Source organism: Rhipicephalus sanguineus, chromosome 1 (assembly GCF_013339695.2).
Source record: "Rhipicephalus sanguineus isolate Rsan-2018 chromosome 1, BIME_Rsan_1.4, whole genome shotgun sequence".
NCBI lineage: Eukaryota > Metazoa > Arthropoda > Arachnida > Ixodida > Ixodidae > Rhipicephalus > Rhipicephalus sanguineus.
Window position 1 is genome coordinate 37822653 of NC_051176.1, and position 21435 is coordinate 37844087.

Sequence of the window (21435 nt, forward strand, 5' to 3'; positions counted from 1 at the left end):
TTCACAGTCCCCAACGGTGCCCGCGCGCCGTCGTGCACACTTTGAAAGGGGTCATCAGGTTTGTTGTTACGGGAGACCGAGCGGCCGTGGTTGTTGTGTCGCGCAGCTAACTTCGGGGATGGGTCTGATTCCCTACCACAGCAGCCGCATTCCGACGGGTGTGAGAAGCAACATTCCTCTGCTTAGATACAGGAGCACGTTAAGGAATTCGAGGCGGTCAAAATTAATCCGCAGCGTGTCTCACAATCATGTGGTCTTGACACGCAAGACACATTATTCACATTACTAGGTTGCGTTGCTCACGGGCGATTCCTTGAAAAAATGGCTTCGCCTCCACAAGTGTTATTTGCATCGGATACATCCGCGATCGGCGGACAGCGTTCTTGCCAGTGTACCAAGCCCCGCGCACGATTACGAAAGCGCATGCGTATTGGGCTTCGCAAAATATCTCGAAAGCGCTCGCCCGAGAATGCTGCCGCAGGTTTGTTTTTCTTGTGTACTCGCTCACTCATCATGTTGTTTAGTTTCACGTTTTTCTCGCAATAATTTCGGGGCTTCATTTCACTACAAAAACAAGTTGAGGTTGCGGGAATCCAGGCGTCCGCCCCAGTGGCTCGACGCCATCTTCGTTTGGAGAATTCTCGTGTCTCTCTCCTCTCGACCGGACGGGTGGCAGCTGGTCATAAATCGCCGTCACTTTGCTGCCACCCCGCCCTCGAAGGTTAAACACGGTGTCCCATTGGCCCAGTTTTGGCGGGATTCGGACCTGGCTCGCGCTCACCTAGACGCGGGGGCGCGCGCCGAGGTTCCGGGAGACCACTTGGGGACCTCGAAGGGTGTGTACGCGTTTTGGCCGCTCCAGCCGGCGGCGATCCTTTGTTCTTTGTTCTTCGTCGCTGGCCGGCGGTTACATCGTCTTGTCGGGGCTCCGCCCTCGGCGGGCGCGCGCTCCCCTCCGCGGTCTCGAAGTCCCGAGGCAGCGCCTCGCGATCGTGCACCGTATATGTTCCTTTTAAGTGTTCCTATGTCTGTTCCGTTTCTTCTGCTCTGGGGTGCGCGATCGCGGGAGCGCTGGCCGAAGGGTAGGTCGGCTCTCCAAACCTGGTTCTTTGGTTGCTTGTTTTATAGGTGTGCCATTCGCGGTTGTAACTTGTATTAGCTAATTGGTGCCATGTGTAATTATGTTACGTACGATTGGCTGTATCGAATTATTGATCTCTTGTACTAAAATCCCCGTAATAAACCACTAATCTGGAGAGTGTCGCCTAGGGTCTCCCTCGCTGCGCGCGACGGCTCGCCGTCCCTTCGCGGTGACGGGCCGAGTTCTCGCGCGCAGCAGTTCGAACGGTACACGGGCGCGGGACGAACGAGGATGCGGCAGCCTGCATGAAGTTCGCAGTGCTCGAACCGCGGTGGTGTTTGGGGCGTACGGCTAAAGAGTATATAGTGAGGACCGTGCGCGCCGGGAGTGAAGACGACGACACCACATTCTGGCGCCCAACGTGGGGCCAGGGGCATCAGCCTCTGGTCGCTGAAAAACCGAGCTTTTACGCGGAGTGCGGTTGTCGCGTCAAGTTCAGTGCGTCCGTGTACATTCGTATCTTTCTTCTCTCTCTTTGCATTCATCCGCCGTTTTTCTTGAGAGTTGCCTGTCTTATGAATCGTTCGAGCGTAAATTACCCTAGGCCCGGTCTCTGTTGAGGTAACGTGGTACGGAAAGAGGCAAGCGCCACTTTTCAAGAAGTATTGGGCACCCGCTTCAAACTTTCTGCTGCGAAGCGCGGACGAGGAAAGGAGTGCTGCAAGTGGCCACCAAGATCCAACATTCGTTCTTGGTGGCGGGAGTTCGTTGGATAACCTGAGATCCTCGTCATGCCGTTCCGGGGAGACTGACCTCCCCTGTTCTGCCTTTGATTCAGCGATTCGGTGAGTCCAACGGATTTTCTCTGAGCACTATTTCGCGCACCGTGTTGCTGTTGGTCACGATTTCGGCACATGCCAGCAAAAGGGCGAAAATGGCGGAACAACCGCCGAGCGGACAAAGACGGGTCATAAAACGAGCCCGGTCCGCGAACAGGCGAGCGCCTCAGGCACCCCCCGTCGCGTGCGCAGAAGGGGACGCGTCCAGGGGCGTAGCCAGGGGAGGGGGGGGGAGGGGGGAGTTGGGGGTTTCAACCCCCCCCCCCCCCCCCCCCCGAAATTTTTCAGTTTTGCTTGTGTATATATACACGCGCACATACGAACGCACGCACGAACATATATAAAGTATGGTTGAACCCCCCCCCCCGAAAAAAATTTCTGGCTACGCCCCTGGACGCGTCCCTGCAACCCTGTGACCATGACGAGGAGGCTGTCGTGACGGAAAGCCGGCCGGGGGGAGACAAGACAAACCATCCCCATCTGGGCTCTGGGTTTGTCTTTTTTTTTTTTTTTGTAGTGGCCGGAAGAGCTGCAAACGGACAGCGGAGTAACCCAGTTGTATATATTTGTAAATAGTTTCTTCGTTTGTCGCTGGTGATACGACGGCCTCCGGGAGGCGATGCGCCGGGACGTGCTGGTATTGCACGGGCGCGGGCGCTGTACCGTTGCTGGTATTGCAACGAGCGCGTGGGGTCCGAAGCAGCAACGGGCGCTGCTGCCCCAAGGGTAGGGGGGAAGGGTTCACTTCGCACTGTCCAGACGAGCTCGGCCCAAGCTCGCATGCCCTCTTTTACCGCTTTCGACGACCGAGGCGTGTAAATAGATTGGCAACCGCCGGCGCAGAGGTACGAGGTTTTGCACCACTGCATTTCTTATATTTCATTGCCCAGTCTTCAGAGTGGTAATGCTTACATTAAGGTTAATTCGCTCTGAGATTCGGCGCGCGGCATGGTGTGAATGTTCGACTATCGCCGTCCCTTCCGCGTCTGTCCATTTCGTAGACAGCACGTCATGGACGCCCATTTCGGTCGGTGTCGCTAATGGGCAGTGTGCGTCCGTGGGAGGATAATCCGCTAGCGTCGAGGTCATACGTCAACGCGCTAGTGAAGACCACGCTTACTATCCGGATGAACTGATCAGACGGAGAAACAATGACAAGAGACCTGTCGTACAGATGTTATGCACGTTAATCTGATTTACGGTGGCGAATAGGGACTTCAATAACAACTGTATTCCGGGCGCCATTTCGGATTGGCGAAAAATGCAGTTACAAAATGCAGAATAAAAAAATGTAGCTTAAGAGTACCATTGTTGCCAAAACACGAACTCTGACTGTGAGAATGCGCTTCGAACATGGCCCAACGTGCTAGAGCGTACTATAGTAGTCGGGCTAGAGGGAGGACGCGCGCGTTCTTTCATTTACACATGTCGCGTCACTCCCAACCCAGGTGAAAATGTGCAACTGGGAATCCAACTGGTTTCAACTGGTGTTAACTGGGATCAAATGGTCCCAGTTGCAGTCCAACTGGCCCCAGTTGGAAACCAATGGGTCCCAGTTGATTCCAGTTGCAACTGGTTCCAGTTAGCAGCTGGTCCCAGTTACAACTCAACTGGTTCCAGTTGATTCCAGTTGCAACTGGTTCCAGTTAGCAGCTGTCCCAGTTACAACTCAACTGGTCCCAGTTGATTCCAGTTGCAACTGGTTCCAGTTAGCAGCTGTCCCAGTTACAACTCAACTGGCCACCAATGGGAACCATGACCAGTTGAACTGGAAGCAGCGGGTCCCAGTTGGAAACCCTAACCAGTTATATTGGAAGCAAGTGGTCCCAATTGTGCGCTGCCTAAGGGGGTGTTTTACCGAAAATAATGAAAATAGGTGTTTTTCTCGAATAGTCAGGCCTTCACCAAGTGCCCCCCCCCCCCCCCCAAAAAAAAAGATTCCTGGCTATGGGCCTGATATCCAGGCTCCAAATAAACAGTGATTCCGCTTCATTAACCGCGGTTGAGCAGAGCACTCGATCGGCTTCTCATGTTGAAACGAAGATCATGATCGAGCGAGGGTGACGAGACACACGTGGCGCAACGAAAGGGTTTTTCAGCGCCGCTTTACCGTTCGGAAATACTTACCGTCGTGGTTGGCACGTAGCTTTTCTAATCATGCCACTTTGATAATCTACTCACGTTAACGTACGCTGTCAGCAACTCGCGCGGCTATAATGTTATAGAAAAACTGCGTGTCTACCACGACAGTACAGTGTCTCCGTACCTGCCCTGCGGTAAACAGGCACTGGTAAAGCACGCTAAAGAAAAATGTGCAAACGCACGATGCTTGCGAATGAATCGACGACACAGCAGCGCCTAAATAGCGAAGGTGTTGTTAAACACCATAGAATAATAACATAGAAACTGCCATGAGACCGCAACCGGCATAGAAACAGCCGATTGACCAAAAAAGTGAACCGGTGCGCGACGTGGCGTCAGAGATGCTGCGTGGTAATTGTTATGAACTTTTTCACGTTCCTTGCTTCTACAGAATGTCCGAACCTTAAAAAGAAGCCTTGAATAATATTTAAATTTTTACAGCAATTTATGCTAAGCAAGACAAGTAGCGCTATAAAAATACAGGAGAAAATAATGTGGTGCAAATCAGGTGCAAACGTCGTGCGTCCGGCGCGCCATCCGCGCTCGCCCGATACGAAGACAAGCCGAGCTTGCGGCCAAGCCAGCCAAGCTAAGCCAAATAGTTAACTCGGCTAGGGTGGCCTAACTCGGCGCACGCTTTGTGTAATCTCGACACGTAAGCCTGCTTACACGGTGTTTGGTTTAGTGTATTTCCGCGACGAGAACGTGAAGGCTATGTTCAACGTGCACCATAAGAACTCAGCCACAAATGTCTTGGATTATGACTCTACAAAGTGGCACCAAGAATAATGGCAAGACGAGCAACAAGCTTACGTCAAGGCCCATGTGCTCCGATTGTTCGGTGAGTTGAGTGCATGATATTTACTCTTATTTAGTCTTTGTTTGATATTGCCCTTATTTTTTGTATTAAAAACGTGGGACGAAGCAGAAAGATCGGGAAAACAAGTCCCTCGTCCTCCGTCTCTGGTATCTGATGACAGCGAGACCAGCGAGGTTGAATTATTGCACACATATATTGTTGCAGTTTGTTGTTGTGTTTGACTCTATGCACAAAGAAACATAAGCGTAGATCAGAGCTGAAGGACCGGTGCCCTGCTCGTGAGTGTAGTTGAAGTCTCGCAAACCCTTTGTGTACTTTATGCTGCGTGTGTGTTGAGCCAAAAACGCGTTTATCGCCTCTTAATAAAACGCTCTAGTCGATGCGGTGTGTGCGTTGGCGTGCGCACCAATCGGCTTATCAAACTTGTTCAACATAACATCATAAGAACGATATAATTCGTTACAAAATGTGCGTAACATATGTTCATTGGTGCGGTTTATTAATGCTGTTGGCTTAATTGCATAAGCATGTAACGTGCAGCACGTGTTTTAGCCAACTCATTGCAGCCTGACTGCTGTGTTGGGCTTGCAACGATATGGAAACTAGGCTGCCTTGACTACAGTCTGGATAATTTTTGGTCTGGATAATTTTTCACTGTACCCCCAACTTTGTACACATTGCTATCAAAGTTAAAGTTCAATAAAGAAGTGTTACAGTTTTTCTGATTTCATGGCTCTGTTTATTTTCAGAATTTTGGAGGCATTTCCTCAAGTGCCGCTGCAGCTGCCCAGAAGAAAGTGACACAAGACATAGTTGCCTTGGCAAAATGGTCGCCGACATCATGAAGGGCCAGCATAAGCATTTGTAGTTTTGATTATGAAAATATATTTGAACGTATGCCTCATTCATCCACTGTGATTATCATTGCATGGGCGCTGCTATATTGCAGGCCTTCTGCATGACGACGGGACACCCATGAAACACTTACTCAAGGCTAATTCTAATAGGGCAAAAAAGGACAATAGGACAAGCGGGCAAAAAACAATGACAAGCTGGGACCAGCTGCAGTGGGGAAACAACTGGGACCAGCTGCAGTGGGGAAACAACTGGGACCAGCTGCAGTGGGGAAGCAACTGGGACCAGTTGCAGTGGGTCCCAACTGGGATCAGCTGGGACCAGTTGCAGTGGGGACCCAACTGGTCCCCACTGGGAATTGTTCCATAAACCATTTGAACTGGGACCAGTTGGGACCAGTTGCATTCCCAGTTGCAAATTTTCACCTGGGAACCGTGGGCCTGAAATACCCAATCTGCATGGCCACCTCACCTATCGAGGAACGCGGGACTGCACGGTACCTGCGAGTGCGCCGCGAGAGAAGCCCATCGGCGTCCCTGCCATGCGCGGCCCCGGTCCCAAAAGAACGTTTGGCGAGAAGCGCGTGCCCGCACAACAGTGACACAACGCATCCCTATCCACTTTGACCGTAGCGCCACCATAATATTTTGACACCCAAGCTGGCGCGGAGGTGGTCGTTCAGCCCACTCAAAACGGTCCTAGTACACTCTAGCGCAGCGGTATTACGGTCCCTAGAGGTACCACGGTGCATGCCGTTGGCGCGGTCGGCGCGGAGAGCCATTTTGGGCGCGCGCTGTAGCCGTATTCAATCGCTAGTTACTACGTGCATTATGTGCTACGTTCTCCTGGTTATCTCCTGATTATTCTCTCCTGCAGCAAGTTTACGTTCGTCATTCCACACGAAGGTAAGTTAAGCGCCTTTTCTCACGATGAAGTGCGCGCAGGATGCGTTCCTCAAACAGCCGCGGAAGTGTGGACCAATGCGGTGACAAAGCAGCTGAAAGGATATATACAAAATCCCCGTTTCACAACACACAAACTAACAAACGCGTTCTCTCTGTGATGAGTCGCTACAGTATTATGTTGCAGTGACGCAGTATTAAATATTGCCCAAATTTCCGCAATTTTAGCTAATAGCGGCCAAAATATCACGCGCGTAGCAGACGCTCGCCGCTTTGACGCGGCTTCCGCCGCGGAGGAAGCCCACGGGCACCACGGGTCCGGCACGGCAGCGCCGCGGCGCGGAAGCGGCGGAAGTTCACCGCAAAATGCCCTCACTCCTCCAATGTATTCGCGCCAGGGGGGCGATCGGAGATCTGTTCGTTCCGCGTTCGTTCTGCGGTGCCTACGTCACAGAAGTGAGAGGAGGCGCAGCGCTCCCGCCTAGAACCGCCGAGAGGAAGAGAACAGCCAATCGTGAAGCGGACAGCTTTCCGGAAGTAGACGCGCATCCTGTGACGTCGGCACAGGGACCGTGAAGCGTTTCTCGCCTTTTAATAAATATAATTACTTTACAGAAAATTATTGTTTTTGCTTCTCAAGCTCAAACACTCTTTCAAACAGCAACAGCTTTGAGTGATGATATTTAATAATGGTAGTTTTTTTTGACGTCGTCGCTAGATGGTGTCGCGCACGCGAAAAAAAAAAGAGAAAAGTAGCGGCTGACGTAGTTTCAAAATGTCGTCCGATCGCAACGTATGCGTTGGTTCTCGGGTGTCGGATCGTCAAAAGGAGCTTCTGCTGGCTTTTGTGAAAGAGCACCCACAGATCGCGACGCTGTCGTGCCCGCTGGAGCCGTCTTTCACGAGGGAGGACCGGGACGACATGTGGCAGGAGCTAGTAGCGCTTTTGAACGAAGAAGTCCCTGCGCGTAACACCAGGGCCCAGTGGCAGGCCCGATGGAGGGCAGCAGAGGTGAGTGCGAGCACAATTGTATTGTGGTCGGTCATCTTACACGTCCCGCTTGTGCTTTACAGCGGCACCCGAGGCGGCCAGATTTCGGATTACCGCGGCCGCGTCGTGCTTGACAGGGACGAGTGTGCGAGGCCCATAGTTCGTGTGGTCTGAATCGGTAAGCACTGGCTTAGAATATCATTGTTACTTGTATGCTGCGAACAAGTGGGCTCGTTTGCTTCGAGCCATTACGCGCTGTTAGTTTTACTTTTTCAAACAATATCGAGTGGATCACCCGGCCGCCGCGTTAGCTGAGGTGCTAACACGTTGCGCCGCCCAGAACAGAATGCGAAACAGCCACATTTGCGGTGATGACGAAAGAACAGCCGCGAACTATATTTCGAAGCTCATTAGAGCACCCTACGTGTTCCAACCCATTTCTCAGACCCTCGAGTCGAGTGAGGTGCGTAGCCAGTAGGCTTGCCTCCCTCCACCCCTCTCTCCGAAGTCTGTGTGTCATAGCATGCCGCTGTTGAAACATTCTAAAAAAACATTGCTATTGTCCACTTCCATTCCATACTTCTTATTGCACTCAGTGTGTCAATCAAGAAACTTCTTACTATAACAGGTGAGCCCTGCTCCAGCTGCTACTGGTGTGGCTGAAGAGGATGTGGCCCAGGATCTTTCCCGTGCCCCAACTCGTAAGTTTCGCTGATGTTTTTGATTAACTGTAGATGGTGTTACATGCTCACAGGTGATGCTCATGCGTGCAGGCATATGTTTGTGAAGAGATGACATCTGTGGGCATAAAGACAAAAGGCTGCACAAAAAAAATTTGGCAAACGGTTGCAGGAGCTAGTTGTATGCATAACTGTCAGATGGAATAAACAGGTGTCCTGCCTTGCAGTTATGGTGAAATGTAGCAAAAAGGTAGCATTGCAAAAATATTCAACATCTTGAAATGTTTCCCTGTTTGTCAATTGCTTCAAAAGTGAAACTGAAAATGTGCTATTGCTAAATATACTGTTCAAAAAGCAAGCTCGTTATATAACTTTTTCACATACCATCATACACAAATGCACATGTTTGCACCTGTGTTACACCTGCTTGCTGTATGTTTTGCATACTGCAGCAGCTAGGGTTTCGGAAGGAGATTGTGTCAGTCATCGCGTAAAGCCGGGCAAACGATTGTGTAGCCCTGAAAAGGGCTGTTTGGTTGCTTCTCATGCAGAGATGGTTAGAGGCGTGAGATGCGTTTGATGAGATGAGCGAAAATGAATTCCGGCACCGCTTTGGTCCGTCCAAACGAAGTGCGTTGAGAGAGAGAGAGATACGAAGAGGAAAGGCAGGGAGGTTAACCAAGCTTTGGCTCGGTTGGCTACCCTGCACTTGGGGTGCGGTTGTGCGGTGAACCAAGCACCATTCATGGATGCCGTTGGGTCAGTGGATTTTCAACAGAGAGGAAATTGTTGCACACACTGAAACTCTTCACGAACAGAAGCTTCCAGCGAAGAGTCGGTAGCAGGAAATTTATAGATGATAATGGCAACACATTTCTTGGTTTCCAGCTCATGCCGCAGCTGCGAGATGGGGGCAACCGGCAGGCCGAGGCGCTGGAGTTACTAGCCGCAAACACCAGGCGGCAGGGCCAGGCATCATTGGAAAGCTGCGCCAGGTTCAACTTCTCGGTGACGCGGTCCACAAATTGCAAGGCGTTGGTACCCTCGCCCGGGCCCTCATTGCAGCGGAAGGCACCTGCACAGTGATTTGTAAAGACTAGTTGTACATATATGTAGATTTATTTTTGTTCACATCACGAGCTATAATACGCTGGTTTGCTTCAATGGTGCCCTGCAATTTTCTTTCAGTTAATTTTCTTTTTCTGCATATCAGAAGCACTGATGTGCTGTTTCATTGTACATAGTAAAGTGTAGATCAATGGTAAATCGTGTCCTGCGATGTCATTTGTTTTTAATCTCGTCGTGCGAGGTGATGCATTCAGCAGTTTTGTAGTACATGTGCATAGCACAGTGTGGTTTCATTTATAAATCATGTTTTGCCATGTCATTTTTTAAAATCTCATTATACAAAGTCATGCATTGAGCAATTTTGTAGTATATGCACATAGTGCACTGTAGTGTATCTTTATGTTTATAGTGTATACGTGTAGAATATTGTGGCACACTGTACGTTTTCTATCGATTTTTACACGTCCTAGAAAAAAAGAAAAGCGTTTGTGAAAGGTCTAGGTTGCACAATTTTGAAATATTGCAAGACCAAAAAACAGTTGACGAATACGTGTTCTGTTGCTTAGAAGTGTTTAGATAACAGGATTGGGTACAAACAGAAATCAATAATAGAGGAAGACATATCAGCAACCAACAACTTGCATTTTTTAGCGAGTTCAATTAATACCGGTTCGACTGTGCCTGGTTTTCATGTAATACAATGACTTTCGTGCTGCGAGACGCGTGTGTTGTTGCAGAGGAGCAGCAGGCACTTTGTAATAACTCCATTTGTATATTATAAAAGGAAGCTACTTTTGTATTCTTTTCCTTGGCATTAAATTTAAAGGATATTTATTTATTTGCTTTTTATGTGCATTGCTCGTGATACTTGTAATAAAATTTCAATTCTGACACCACCCTTGTTGTTCATTTCATTTACAAGCACGATTCTTGTTGCACTAAAGCTACCGCATCTTGCTGTCCTGATTCAAACAGCCTTTTCCGGTTACCACTTTGGCTGTGAATGGCACCATGTGCCATTCACAGTTGAGCTCTCACTTGTGCTTAGTGTGAAGCGCCATATTTTACAACCTGGTCGAAGCATTTCATCAGCATGGCGTTGTGTGACAAGGGGGCATAGGTCGGCAAAATCACTCATGAGTCGACTCACTCAGATTCAGATCGAGCTGTGAGTCCAAGTGAGTAATACATTGGTGAGTTCGAGTCCGGGTGAAAACATTTTAGTGAGCCTGAGTCCGAGTGAATCCGCTTGAGGAAAATTTTGGTGAGTCTGAGTTTGAGTGAGCCCCAAGAGCAAAATATATTTCACGAGTGAGTCAGGGTGAGCTTCACATTTTTTGCCAACCTATTCAAGGGGGTTATTCATTGATAGGAGAACGCTGTTTCGTTGATATGTGTAGCAAACATTTGAAGCGTAGTAAAAAAAACAGTGACAAACACATTGAACAAAGACAAACACGCACCACGCAATGCTGCCGAGGTCGTTGCAGGCGGCGGCGTACTCTGCGCAGGTGCTCAAGCATGCAGGCCCTGTAGTTCTCGAAACAGGTTCACTACACGGTTGCGCTGCTGCTGGCTCCCGTTGTGGTGGTGGTGGTGGTGGTAGCTCAGCTGCTGCTGGCAGCAGTCAGCATCGTCGGTGTCGTCATCGTTTCCTTCGAGAACAGGCTCATGTGCCGCCAACGCAATGTCGTGCAGAGCTGCACAAGCAGCAATGATGCTTGAGCAGCTGTGCACAAGCTTACAGCGATGCACCACTCCACAACATTGCGCATGGCGGTGTGGGCCTTGTTGTAGTGGTCATCAGGGGTGCCACGAGCTGGTCGTCCGGGCACTGGTGTCAGGAACCACGGTTCTAATGTATAGCTGGAGTCTCCTGCACGAGGTCGGCATGACAGCTGTAGTGATAACGTCTTGAATGTGGCAAGCATTGACAGCACTTACCAAGCAAGCCGAAGTTTTGCTTCCAGGTGCTGACGGAGAGGGTTCCCCCGCCATACCCACTAGTCATGACATGACCCCAGGAAACATGGACTGGCATCCAGAGGTCGGCATCACATGTCTGCAGAATTCAATTCAGTCAAAATTGTACCCATAAATGACCTTGGGTACAATGTTGGGTATTATGTTAATGTAACTACATCTGTCTTCACCGTTACTGACTGTTGAAACATAGCTATGGACAAATCATCGACAGGGTAGGACTTGTACCATAAGTTCTAACACGAGGACAATGCAGTGTCAAAGGGTAGTCTGCATGTTTACTGCTTGGAACAACCCATCTTTCAGCCACCAAAGCCTTTTAACCAAATTATTGCTGTATGTTTAAGGCAATGTATCACAAAATATCTACAACACGAAAAACTTCGACTGAAGAAAGGGTTATGAAACAATGCGTATTTAATGTACATGCTAGGGCGCGTTCCGAGGGACCGAAATAAAGTTTATTCATCCATCCATGTATTGATCCATGTAACGTCCATCACGACAATGAACAATAAGGACATACTACGGCACATTCTGGGAGCGCTAATCTCAACAAATACAAATCGAGAATCAAGCTTCGGGTACACATGGCGAACGAGCAACGGTAATATTATGCACTGTGCAGGCCGCTGAACCAAAGTGTACTCCGAGTCACATGATTTCATCGCTTATCCTAAGCGAAGTGCCCTGAAACGAACCAATTCCCGTTCTGGATAGATCGAAAATACCGCTCCCACTTATACTCAGTTGCAACAGCCTCAGTAAAGCGGAAAGTTTAAGCGATATAAATGAAACAATTCGTTACGCATACAATGCATGAATAATACTCACGATCGTGGTGTTGAATGCGTAGAGTCCCTTCCCCGACATGTAATGCGTCGTGTCCGCGGAGCTCAGGCCATGGGGCTTCGGGATTGCGATGAGCGTACCATCCACGCACCCGACCACAACGGGAATCTGCCCGAGCCGCGCGAACGCCGCCTTTGTTCGCTCTTCGCGTCTGTGGTCTCCGGAAAAGGCCACCCACCGTTTTTTGCCCGTGAGCGACAGTAATGGCGTGTTCCTGACGGACGACTGCGACAGGCCGCTGAATTCCTCGCAGCCGACAGCTCGCTGGAAGCATCCGATCGCAAAAATCTCAGCGCGCACAACGCCTTCCGCTCTGTTTAAATCCCACTGGTTCGTTGGCACCCGATGACGGGGCCGAGATCGTCGCACAACCAAGGTACAGTATGTTTCGAGAAACGAAAGCGACGCCGGAATTCACACTCGCTCATCTCTTCAAACGCATTTCGCACCATCTGCTTCGAGAAACGCCAACGTAGCAAGGAAGCACCGTTGCAAGCGCCATTTCCTCAAAATCAGCTGTTGCGGCAGCCGCAACCGCCGCATCACTCGAAATACATGCCGTGCGACGCCATTGTTCGCTGGAGAGAACGCGAGCGAACGGGCTCGCTCTCCGTTCACTTTTAGCAGACGACATGCTCGTTATGACGCGGCATGACGTCATCAAAAAAGAAAACATCAAGGATAAAAAAGAAATGGCCACGCCCCTTAGAATGGCGTGAGTTGTCCGGCTTCAGCCAATCAGCGCGCTTGTTCTCCCCCAGGAGAACGAACAAGCGGAACGAACAGATCTCCGATCGCCCCTTTGGACACTCCCCCTATTCTAGGTCACTCTAGCGAGGCGAGTGAGCCGGACCATTTATGGAAATGACCACGTGACCGCGGAAAGCGAATGGCGAGCGAGCGAGCGCGCTAGGGGGGCGGAGCGGGGAGCGCGCGGCGGCGAAGAGACTCGTTCCAGTGACTTTAGCGACCGACTTGATGACGCGACCTCTATCAGATCCCGGTGCGCATCTGCAAAATAGACACATAATAAACCAGTATGAGGAAATCACTACTCTTAATTTGCGGCACGCTAACAAGTTATCGTGCCCCTGATGAGATGGCAGAGGTCCAAGCTTCCTCTTCGAGGCATAATTTCCACTCCAGCAAGTTTTTTCCTTGCTCGAATACTACCAGCCGCCGAATGTACGTTTATTTCTCCCTCCATAGGAAACTCTATGTGTCCCGTGGCGTTTTTAAAAGCGACTGTCTACCGTCCTTCATCGCTTTTCTGTTTTCTAAAGCAATAAAAAGAATACCGTCTGAACTGTCCAACCTTTTAGCGGTTTCTCTGGAAAGTGAGTAGAAATTTTTAAAACAGAATTTTTCGATCTGCGTTCGGTCTTCTTCCATTGGCGTGAAACATATCCTTAACACTGGTTGGTGGACGTGATGACGATTGTATTGCCGGTAAAAATTGAAACCAAAAGCACATGTGATTTCTGTAGGATTACTTTATTTTCGCTGAACACCAATGTATTCAATGTAACAGTCGTTTTCAATGCGCTAACGGTTAAATGAAGCCTTATTATACGATTACGGAACACTTGTTTTGCTGTAATCGTAGTCTATGCGTTTATTTTAGCACTGCTGCCGCAATCGAAGCTACGTGGATTCACCAAAAAGAGGCGATAAATGCACGTCTTCGCAGCGCAGTACATGTGAGACATCCTAACTAAAATCAGGGACTTCAATTCTAACAACAATACAGCGACACAGTACGACTAGCGTGGAGCGCCGCATGGCATAGCGCATCAGTTGAAACAGACGAAATCGAAGACGGCGCCGCAAGCAGCGCCACCGGGCGCCTTTTTGGATACGTGAGTAAAAGAAAGCAAAAAATCACTCTCTGACGCAACCGAAAGCTGCCTCAAGTGCATAAAATACAGTTTCAAGTTATACATGTTTGTTTTCAAGCAAAATGAGTCTACCTGCGAGGATTTCTTGTCCTACCAGTAGATTGACAACTTCGCTCTTGGGTGACGCTAGCGGTCATTCTTTCACGATTTTCAACATCAAATTAAAAATATAATTCGCTTTTTATGGGGCAAAATCATGCTTGTTGCCACCGATGTGACGAATGATCTTCTCATTTTTACCCCAATCAGAAAACTTTTCCCGAGCGGAAGGCAGTCCCTTTAACCGCAGGTACTTTGGTGTTACATTATAGGAAATTTGACACATCGCACCCTTGTGCCCTGGTGCATCGTCTCGTCAAATCATTGTTGCGCCTGGGCGCCCCGGTTCGCACCGGTGTGGTTCTAGGAAATTGCTATTATAGGCACTCTCGGCGCCTGACGGCATGGTAAAATGACTGTTCGAACTTCTATATATGTATATCTATCATACAAGTAATCTCCAGGGCATGCCTATAGCGTGATTTCAGCTCCATAATGGCTTCCGGTGCGTGTACTTATCAAAAGCGCAGCCTTCGAGATTTCTTCCCCGACAGATTTGGTCACTTGGGTTTGCGAGAATTTTATTTTTGTGAAGCTTTCGCTGCGTACATTAGTGACTCTTGCCACCTTGTGGCATGGTAGTATGATACTTGATTTCTTTACTTCTCCCTCCAAAAGCTGATATTCAGATCATTGCCTCGGCCTGTTTCAGCGCTAAAATCGCTTCCGGCGCAAGCACTTATTAGAAGCGCAGCCTTAGAGATCAGCTCTGCTTTTCCTTTTGAACCATTATTGGGGTGCGGGAGAATTTTCTTCTTGTAAAACTTTCCCTAGACGATGCCTTGGAGCCCAAAATTTTGAGTTGTGCCTTCTGAAGGGCTACTTATTAAACCATATTTTAAAAATAAACAGTTGATCGGGAAGGGTATGTTCAAAGAGAAAACAAGTGTTCTGCACATGCATGCAGAGCCTTCGTATGTCCCATCATCCCAGAAGCATCAGCATCGTTATCATCATCAATCGTTATCGCCATCCTGTTTTACTGCCACGTTGTCTCGAGGCACCAGGCTACTGAGTGTAAAGGCGAGCATTGAACACACTGCAGTTATTCCCCAGTTCTGAGAGGTTATGTCCTCATTCAGCGACGATCAACTGGGCCTTGTCCAGTGCCCCTATAACCCGGAGCACAAGGTTAAGCGCTCTCGGTTTGATAGCCACGTATCAAGGTGCAGGAGACAAGTGGGTCGCCCATGTCTTAGGCCGTGCCTTTTCAACCCTGGTCATCTCGTGTCGTCCAAGGCAACTGAGTTCTACAGACACCTGGAGACATGCCCAGACAGGTCTTCGACCTTGCCGGTGCCGCAAAGCCAGGAGAGCGTTGAGAGCGAATATGTGGTTCCAGTTGCCAGTTGCGCTAGCCCTTTTGTTCATGAACCCGAAGAACAATGGGAAGTGGGGGCCCCTACATCATCCGAACCACGGGAGCCGTCTGTGCCCCCAGTGTTCCGACAAGTGCACGGTTTGAGTTCTTCGGAGCGACGTGCTTATTACCGCTCGCTTTTTGCAAATCAAGTGGATTATGCGCCTCCAAAGCAGCCAAAGGACAAGGCCACCTGCTACAACCAGTCAACCTACGCTGTTCGGGCCCAGGCCGAGGACAGAAAGCCTCGAAACGCCGAACCTGCCTCTCCTAGGACAGCTCTCGACGATGTCAACTGGCCCACCTGTGCCCAGACCGCTCAGGCCCAGTCCGGCCACGCTCCGACCCGAAAATCTTGGGCCCAGGTGGTTGCCTCTACTACCGACAGACAGCCCCGTAGCACCCAGGCCAATGGGCCCTTTAGCAGCAAGGCCAACCAGGCCCGTGGTGCCCAGGCGAAAGAGACCCCTGGTGCCCAGGCCAGACAGCCCGGCGGCACCCAAGCCAGCAAGGTCCGCGGCAGCCAGACCAGACAGACCGGCGGCGCCCACGCCAGAAAGTCCCGTGGTGCCCAGGACAGACAGGCACGTGGTGCCCAGGACAGCCCCTTGCGCGGCACCAAGGACAGCCCATTCCTCGGCACCCAGGACTGCCCTCTCTATGGTACCCAGACCAGCCAGCCCCGCGGCACCCAGGTCATACAGTCCCCTGGTGCCCAGGCTGGCCGTCCGCGGGTTGCCCATGCTACACAAAATAACCAGCCCCTAGGTGGCCAGCCATCTGCGACTTCTGTACAGACGTGGGCCGACCTCTTCCGCCATGCAAAGCCTGCATCAGGGAACACGGATGTGGATGGAATTGCGGAAAGTCTGAAGGGGCTGGGGAGTGATGGACCCAATGAAAAGTGAGCGCTGATTATGTTGCGTTCGGTCGTTTTGTTATTGTAACTGTTCCAATAAAAATGATTTACCGAAGTATATTATCGATCCCGTTTGCAAGTGTACCATTTTTCCACTACCACGAATTTGTTTTCCAAGTAACAGAACCACCTCAGGACAGGCTGCCTATTCTATAAGATGGTGTAAAAAATGGCAAGTTGAACTAGTTGGCGCTTGTTCAGTTAAAAAAATACGCACAAAAAGGCGTAGCCAAAAAAGAGAGGTCTGTGGGATGGGCGGTTGGTGTGTGTGTGTGTGTGTGTGTGTGTGTGTGTGTGTGTGTGTGTGTGTGTGTGTGTGTGTGTGTGTGTGTGTGTGTGTGTGTGTGTGTGTGTGTGTGTGTGTGTGTGTGTGTGTGTGTGTGTGTGTGTGTGTGTGTGTGTGTGTGTGTGTGTGTGTGTGTGTGTGTGTGTGTGTGTGTGTGTGTGTGTGTGTGTGTGTGTGTGCGTGCGCGTGGGGGGGGGGGCAGGTCGCGGTGGATATGTATCTGTGCTGATCACCAGGGAAGCAGGCCGGGCTTACCATCAAGTTCAAAAAGCGCACCCCGTTCCTCCTGAGGGCCCCGTCGTCTTCCGTGTTGCGGATAGCACGCTCTTAAAGGGTTCGACAACTGGCGAGGACGTGTAATTAAATGCTGGTGGAAATGAAAAGACCGTGAATTATAGTGACAGATTCAAGCATCCTTTTCGCGATACGAGTAGGATTTACATTTTTAAATCGCGTTTAGAAGTTACAAGAAACCGGTGTGTCCTGCAGCCTAGCGGAATAGCCTTGACGAGCTGATGCTTTATTGCGCGCCATATTTATTGCTCAAAATTAGAGTATGTATGTTATCCATCCCCGCTCTATTCTCTGCTGTTTTACGAGATTAGAGGAGTTGGACTCTGAGAAGCGGCGCTGGCTTCCCGGCAACTAGTGGAACATGTCGAGGCGCGGCGCATGCGCGGATTTCACGCATGCGCAGCGAAACGCCGCGCAGAAACGAACCGCTATCGCGCTCATCTCCCACTGTTTGCAGCTAGGGAGTGCACTATGTAGTAGAGTGTACTAGAAACGTAACTCTAGGTTATTTGGAGCACATGCTACAAGTTGCGGCATGCGCTGCGTATAGAATATTCAGGTTTCTCGGCGTTTTCGGCGTTCCAATTCTGTGCCGTTGCAAAACACGTACCATAAAAAAAAATTTGGCGAAGCTTGCGCTAAGCCGCGCAAGGCTGAAACAGCGAAACTGGACGATTATGAGGACTAATCTGGTTGCTTCTAGGTTGTTTCTGGGCCTTAGGTAGGTGTTGCAGGTTGTTTCAAGGTCGCTTCTGTCGTTGATAGGCTTTAGCTAGGTGATGCTAGGTTGTTTCTACGTTGATTCTCAGCGCTAAGAGGTTCGAGGTAAACCACGGACAGTCACAGGCACGATGCGGATGTGAACTTGCAGAGACAGAACCTCGCGCTGAAACCAAGCGTTTGCACCTCTCATGAGTCTACGGGCACGTCGTCGCTGGCGTAGGCCTTCCGTCGCTTCGGGGCCGCCGTCGCTTCGCAGCCATTTGTTGGGCTTACTGTTGCCTTCATTTTTAGATGCGACATCTTATGCTTGGGGCAGTGTCCGTTCTGCGGCGTCCGCACCCATACTGCGTAGAGTCACTGGAAAATTTCATAGTACCGCAAAGGTAGGCTGCACGCGGGCAACATTGGGCGGCGGCGGCCATTTCCCTTCCGGACCGTCCGGCGCCTTGGTAGCGTGTGTTGAGAAGTGACCGATCTTTTCGCCTCGATGCCGTGTTACGCTCCGCGTAACTGCAATATGTGTGTGTGTGTGTTTCTTCAAAAGGATATCCGAAGTGATTTCGAGTCATCGACAGTCATGAATCGAATGTGCGGTAAGCGGTGTAGCTAATAGAAACGTGCGGCGAATGTTGCCATGTGCTCGCGAACTATCTTCGTGGCTTCATCGGTCTCTTTTTGTTTCACGGCCGGGTGTGTTCGCAAGGTCCGGAGTTGTAAACATTAGGGTAATGACCGTGCGAGATGCCATTTACTTCGACACTTGGTGAATGCTGACTGTTTACGCTAGCTTTGCAGTCAGTGTTCAGGTTCACTTCATAGCGCATTCGAGAACATTATCGAACATCGAAAACATTCAGCATTGCGTCCTTCGACTGATCGCTGACGCATACCTTACTTGCGCACCATGCTTGCTGTTCAGCTGGGTGTTATCTGTAATATAAGTGGTGTGTGTACGGTAAGTGGAAGTTGTGCGTGAAGTATGTGTCTCGGTTCGGAACGCCAGCAGCCGAACGCACGGGCGAATCGGCGTGCGGTAGGTAAGGTGCATCTTATTGTGCGAATACGTTGTCATTTCCTAACAGATACGTAGAAAATAGGCCATCAAAAATTATTGACGTCACTACTCAGTTTCATTTCCTATTTTTTGTCTCCTTAATATTCCCAACGTTGCAGTGAATTTTCAATTTTGCTGTGTTCCGACAGTTTTTTTTTTTTTTTTTGCGTTGCCAGCGCGTAAACAGCTGCGCTTCGGTTTCTGCACTACTTTTACTTTCAACCTTCTTTTTTTTTTGTAGTGCACTTTCGTTAAAACTTCCTCGGCGCAGTGCTTTATGTTATTTTGATCAGAAATAGCACATCCCGAAAATTTGTAACGCGCATGCTACTGCAACACACTACTTAGATGACCCTGCTACTTTGGCTACCTTTACATTGAATTCAGGCTCATTTTCAAAACCACCCAACGGCAACCCTGATCGGGCTCGCATGAAATCGATTCTTTCAATGCGTGAGGAGATAAGCCGATTTGTTTTTTTTTTTTTTTTTTTGCTGTGACCATTTCTCACCCACTAAACAGTATTGTAAGGGTACGCTCGGCGCAATTCGGCATTAATAACATTTAAAAAAAGTAAAATACGCTTAATAACATTGCCTTATACCAAGTTTATCAATAGAGTTCCACGCTTCATTTTTGCGCATTGGCAAATGATCATGCGACAATTGCCTTCAAGGTATACAGTAAACAGTTATTGTTTTAATAAGTCTTCGATTTCGCTCTCGTGCGTGACACCCTTATAACTCGAAATGCGTGCACAACCTGTTCAACAGATTGAGATATAAAATATAAACAGGCGAGCAAATAGAAAGGTATGTAGTTTTCAATATCGCTGAACATAGCGAACCGAAAAGGTGAATTATCCCGTTGCATGAGAGCTTTTCCAGCAAAGTTTGTGTAGTTCACTGCAGAAAGGAGTGTTCTTCGAGGGGGGCGAATTCATTCCGCGGCCAACTATGCAGCCACGTACAACGACGCTTTTTGACGTTAATGTTTTCCACACGGAATGCAAAAATATACGAAATTCCCGGAGTAGCTCACCAGCAACGTTCGGTTATTGGTGAGCTACTCTCTGGCATCTGCATGGCGCGTTTAAAAAAGCGACGAAGTACTTCTAGGGACCGTGGTACTGCTAAATGTCCGGCCGCGCTCTGCATTCAACGCGCCTGCACCCAAAGCGCTTGGAAGGGATATGGCGGCGAGAGGTCACGTGATGCGAGTAAGCCAATCGCGTCGGCGGCGGCGCGCGGAAAACAAATGCGATGCTCTGAAACTTTTCTAGTGACTCTAATACTGCGCATGCGCCAACTCTCCCCCCTCTCCGCGCGTGAGCGCGAGGAGGTGGGGTGGAGGGGGTGGCGTGAGCGCTGCCTCCGCTTCGTTTCTCCTCTCCCGTTCATCTCTCTCCGCCACAGCTGTGCGCTCGTATATAATGCGGCGCGCGCTCGCTCCCGTTGCACTCTTCTTCGCAGCAGCGCTATGGACACTCGCGAAGCTGAACGTAAACGGCAACGCCGGCTAGCGAAACTCGAAGCTGCGAGGCTGCGAAAGCGCGCGTTCGCTGTGCGTCCTACATTCTCTCTCTGTACAGCTGTGTGCGAAACGCCATGAACAACGTCGGCGCTAGTTGCAGCGGCAGCGCCACCGCCGCGGTGCAGAGGAAGGCTCCGGAAGCCGAACGTCAGCGCCGGCAAGGGGTAATTCAAACGCCTCGACAACCACCGTCTCATAAGCCACATAAGAGCAGGACAAGTAGGCCTAACAAACGCCGGCACCGCAACACGGAACTTTGCAGCACCCATGGCAACGCCTACAGTGCCCGCAGCTCAGCCTGCAACGCCGCTCAACCCTTTCGTCGTCGAACTGCCGGAAAAGCTCGACTTTCGGAGACCAGAGGAGTGGAGGCGGTGGTTTACACGATGGGAAAGGTACCGCGTCATCTCAGGTTTGAAGAAACAAGACGACGAAACCCAGGTGAATACACTCATTTACGCGATGGTCCGTGAAGAAGAAGATATCCTGGCGTCGCTCAAACTTTCCGACGCTTGAGAAACAACTACAACGCGGTAACACGAGCGTTCGCGAAACATTTTGTGCCGCGGACGAACGTGATATATGAGCGGGCGAAGTTCAACAGCCGGAAGCAAGAAGCCCAGTCAAAAAAAGTCAAGTGGTCCAATTGGAAAAATACCAATTGGCACCAAATGGTTTTCGACCAATTGCAATTTCGCCACCCGTTGGAACGTACCAATTACATCCAATTGGTAAACCAGTTCATATCCAATTGGTAAACCATTTGGGTAGAGCTAGTGGTAATTGGTTGACCAGTTGATATAGACTGGGGTCCAATTGGTCAACCACTTGAACACGCATGGTCATCCAAGTGAAGCTAACTGGTGCCCAAATGGGTAACCACTTAAAGTGAACTGGTGTTCAACTGGTAATCCAGTTAATCGTAAATGGTCACCCAATTGAAACTAGGTGGTGTTTAATTGGTTAACCAATTGAATAGATCTGGTCATCCAGTTGAAGCTAGCTGGTGCACAAATGGGTAACCAGTTGAAGAGAACTGGTGTCCAACTGTTCAGC

General features: G+C 49.8%; 3 long non-coding RNA genes across 4 annotated transcripts; 2 read left to right on the plus strand and 1 right to left on the minus strand.

The window, feature by feature from the left end:
• The first annotated feature begins 4534 nt into the window (after positions 1-4534).
• Positions 4535-5786, plus strand: LOC125756985 (uncharacterized). The gene is made up of 2 exons (XR_007414972.1): positions 4535-4903; positions 5632-5786. It is a non-coding gene; the product is annotated as an uncharacterized LOC125756985 (long non-coding RNA).
• A 1645-nt stretch (positions 5787-7431) lies between these two features.
• On the plus strand, positions 7432-9284 carry LOC125757871 (uncharacterized). 2 transcript variants are annotated; one of them, XR_007415551.1, is made up of 3 exons: positions 7432-7808; positions 8259-8331; positions 9199-9284. It is a non-coding gene; the product is annotated as an uncharacterized LOC125757871 (long non-coding RNA). The 2 variants fall into 2 exon arrangements; XR_007415552.1 differs by having other exon boundaries at positions 7432-7651; positions 7714-8331.
• LOC125757870 (uncharacterized) lies at positions 8612-11412 on the minus strand. The gene is made up of 3 exons (XR_007415550.1): positions 11323-11412; positions 10842-11254; positions 8612-9385 (listed from the first exon to the last, which is right to left on the minus strand). It is a non-coding gene; the product is annotated as an uncharacterized LOC125757870 (long non-coding RNA).
• Positions 11413-21435: the final 10023 nt, after the last annotated feature.